This window comes from Atta cephalotes, assembly GCF_000143395.1.
Source record: "Atta cephalotes unplaced genomic scaffold scaffold00002, whole genome shotgun sequence".
Taxonomy (NCBI): Eukaryota; Metazoa; Arthropoda; class Insecta; order Hymenoptera; family Formicidae; genus Atta; species Atta cephalotes.
Window position 1 is genome coordinate 11,750,561 of NW_012130066.1, and position 4,799 is coordinate 11,755,359.

A 4,799-nucleotide genomic window follows, 5' to 3' on the forward strand; every position below is an offset into this window, starting at 1 on the left:
TAGTAGTAGTACGTACGTACGTAGTACGTATACTTACTAGTCGTGTAGTGTAGTGTAGTGTAGTGTAGTAGTGTGTGTGTGTGTGTAGTGTGTGTGTGTGTGTGTGTGTGTGTGTGTGTCGTGTGTCGTGTGTGTGTGTGTGTGTGTGTGTGTGTGTGTGTGTGTGTGTGTGTGTGTGTGTGTGTGTCGTAACAGAGATAAGGATCTCATGGTTCATCACGTAGTAGTTTTTTGACTCCAAATCCTTTCTGCTGTGCGTGCGTGCGCATCTATCTCCGTATGTATACTTGCATATGTTGATGTTTCTGAATAAATAAATGTTTAGTTGTTTATGAGAGATGTTCAAAATGATCACCGTTTTCTTATTAAAGCTGACAGCTTTGTTGCTGTTTCGCTTTAATAAGCATCGACTCATTCACATCGCGACTCATTAGCAATTCTCCGCGCACAGCCCGTTGGATCGAACCCAAACAGGTCCTAGTAATAAATATTCAACCTTAATAGAGACTTTCCTGTGTTGCTATAAAAGTGAATCAGAGATAAATATATATTTACTATTTCGTTTTACTTCTCAAAGTTTTCATAGATTTATCCTGTCTTATTCAAATGAAGAAACATACGATTGCTAATTTTGAATAAGTGTCAAGATTCATTTGCTGGTGGAAAGATTATAGCGACAGTGTTTTCCTAATCGGACTCCTCACTCGCGGAAAGTTTTCACGCATGCACGCACACACGCACACGCACGCGCACACACAAAAGGTAAATCCGATCAGACCTTCATGCCGATAGCACTGTATCTTTAATCTTTATAATTCGAGATTTACTTAATCAAAAGATATATTATTATAGGGTTTTGGAAAGTTCTTGATATCAGCTATTAGATTCTAGAATAAAAAAATAAGTGTTTCATTTAAAAAATTGATGTGAGATTGATCTGATCTTGGCAAAGCCAAGGCTCAAGGTCAAACTGATATGATCAATAAATAGATCTTTTTAAACCTCACAACTTTGGTCTGAGTATTTGGAGATAAGAATGGTGGATAGGTGATCTAAGACACTACATATATTAGATGTGGGAAAAAGTTTTTCCCATTAGATGGCATTAAAAAAAACCATGAACTTTCCCACGTGTGTGTGTGTGTGTGTGTGTGTGTGTGTGTGTGTGTGTGTGTGTGTGTGTGTGTGTGTGTGTATTTAATAATTCCCAAAAACATAAACAGTTTAATTTCTTTATTTTTTAACTACAACAGATGTATATTATATAAACTTGTGAAATATTGAAAAATAAATATTTAAAATATTGAAAATTTGTTCATTACAGTATTAAAAATTAATAATAGTACCCCAATGTAGGTGTAAAGAATAACTCACTATTTCATTCATTGTATTTATAATTTTTTTACATTAATTTAACATGTATCTTAGAAGAAGAATTCATCGAGTTTTTTGATACTAATTTTTTTGATAATTTTTTTGAAGTAAAAAATATACGTTTCGGCGTTTATCAACATGCTTTGTCTTCGAGTTAAAAGTTCTTAAAAATTTGACCGCTCCGACGAATCAAGTTTGCATTTGAGATTCGCAAATTTTTCTTTTTCCTTAAAATATATGTTGTTTATATCTTTCAAATAACGAGAATATCGATATAATACTTTCTAAAAACCAATATTAAAACATTCTTAAATGATTAAAAAATTAATTTCACAAAAACTATTATCGGCACGTTTCCGAAACAAAGTCTCGAAATGCTTCTATTTATTGCAAAGAAACGTTTTTTTTGCTAAAAAGCGCAAAATAAACAAGATAATTCATTAAAAAAAAAAAGAAATTATTCCTGACGAAATTCGAACTTGCGTTTTTTGATTTATGAATTGATTTACGAATACTTATATTTTGGATCACTCAAATTGGTTGAAGTATTTTGTAACGGCTCTTAAACGCGGAGGTGGACAAACGATAATTTAGCGCTTTACATACACAAACAATACTAAGTTTATGATTAAAGGTTTAAAAAAAAGATTTATATCGATCAAATGCAAATAACGTGTATACAAACGCTGAATGAAAACTCGGATTGGTAAACAAAGCAATAATAATTGCATAATTATATCTAGTAGTAATAGGTGTTCTATCTTGCAAGAGATAGTGTTGCAATATGTTAGATAAGGGCATGTGTTTGAGATAGAACGATAATATAAGAAATGAACTAAAGATATCACTATTATTGATTTTTTTTTATTTGGAATTTAAAAAATCTGTATTACCGACATCGATCAAGTTCGGCGGTCATTCTAGCATCCTCTTAACGAGATACGATTAAAAAATTAAAATGCTTCTATCTAAAAATTACACAGAATATTATTTAAAATGAAACTACTCAATAAGAAATGATAAATGAATTGACATCGATTCAACATCGATTTCATTTTTATTTCTCACTGGATAATATTATATTAAAATTTCAAACCGATCGACCGTGTAATTTAAAAAAAAAAGAGTTAAAGTTAGAGTTTTATGCATACATATGACATGCATTGAATGATTGATATATTACATAATTACTTACTTTTAAAATATTTCGATCCACATATAAAACATATAAATAGTTAGAACAAATCTTTTTTTATCCTTGCAAGAATTTTAACTTTATTCACATGTAATTTATTTGTATATAAGCAAGAAGCTTGAAAGCATGCCTATTTGAGCATCTAAAGAAATATACGCGAAAAACTTGGCAACGCTGTTAACTTATATTAGATTGCGGCTTGTTTCATTCTGTGACACATGTGATGATTGAATATATATATGCTCGCTTATTATGCCTATTGTTTTTAACTGTAAAACACGTATAAAATAATATTTTAATCTCAACTGTCAGTTATTAATGGCACTAGTCAATTACTAGTGTGCAACTCGAGTAGGAATACCAATTTCATTTTCAGAGTATAACATTGCCAAGTTATCGATAATCATTGAACATAACACTTTAAATTATTTGCATTTTCTAATAAATAGAATATTAATATTATGATTCATAATTATATATAAAAATTAGCAATCAATGTTATCATTTAATTTTAATAAATCATAAATTAGCCTTTCCTATTATTAAAAAATTTTTATATATAATATTAGTATTATCAATGTAGAATAATAGTGTACCATCCTCACTTACCCTGCAAGTGATCGATCGTACATCCTTAAACAAAAATAAATGACAAAAATTTGTATTATTTTATGTATATATTACAATGAAAACATAAATTCAGTAATTACTACCAGTACTTACTAGTGAATTTATTAAAATTTGAAAGAAGATAAAGAACAGAAATAAACATTTATTATTACTAGTAAATATGTATACTAACTAAATTTAATTAAAACATATGATATATTTTGTAAATTGTAAATCTCTTTAATCAATGATACATTAATTGAATCGCATGCAATATGATATTTTTCATTTAATTGAAATAAAAAACAAGAATAGATCTTTTTTAAGAAATCAGGAGACACGATAGTATCTCGCGCTAAAACACGCGTAGCGTATCAGCGCTAGATCGGCCGTGTATCTTTATGCGAATTGTCGAGATTTTCCAGACCACGATTATGGAACTTTAAACTCATACAACGCCGAAAATTTTCAGAAATATTTCAATTAAAAAGTAAAACATAAAAGTTGCGAAATTTCTGAGAGCTCTGGAATAATAAAATGTCCGCGATTGTTACATATGAAATCTTGTTGAAAGGTTACTAAAATTACAGAAAGAATCTGCAATCTTAAAATGTTACCAAAAAGTTACGGAAATATTGAAATCTTTTGGAAATATTGACCATAATCCTCTCAGAGATCTACTTATTGTAAATAAATTTATTAAGAGTTTTGTGATTTATTTATAGATTACAAATTATATACAAAACTTGTATATTAATAAATAAACTTAAAGTATTTTTTTAAAATGGTATTTAAATTTATTATATTCAAAAGGTTGCAAGTAACTAAAACATTACAATAAATATTATGTAAAATAGTATAAAATAGTATTTTCATTGTATGATTTTATTTAGTATTTGCATTCTCATTAATACAATATAATAAATGTAAATATGATTCCTGAAATATACTTAATAAAAATAGTGCATAATATTATATATAAGATACAAGGATAAGCAATAAGTTTTTAGAAAATCCGTCAGAGGGCACTCGCAGTGTCATGTCACATTTTTGACAAGTAGCATCTTTCAGCTGATTACTGTCAAATTTTGAACGGAATTCAAGCGGTTTCATTTCTGTAGACGATTAAAGCGAACAATCGTTGTATTTTTTGCAAAATGGAAAAAAACGAATTTCATGCAGTGATCAAACATCTACATATGAAAGATTTAACGCTGAAAGAAATCACAACCGAGTTGGATAATGTTCATAGCACATCTGCACCAGCATTTGCGACTGTATACAATTGGGTGAATGAATTTAAACGTGGTTGTCCACATGTGATGTACTTCGTTCGGGATGTCCAATTGAGCTGCTTGAGCTGCTACGTCAGAAATCATCGATAAAGTCTACGATTTGTTTTGACTGATCGACAAATGAAAGTGCGCGAGCTTGTTGAGGTCACAAGCATATCACATGGCACAGATTTTAATTTTGCACGAACAATTGAGTATGAAAAAACTATCGTCAAGATGGGTGCCGCGTTTACTCACTGTGGAGCATAAGCGCGACCGTGTGACGATTTCAAAACAATATTTGGAGATGTTTCAATGTAATCCAGATGAATTTCTACGTCGATTCA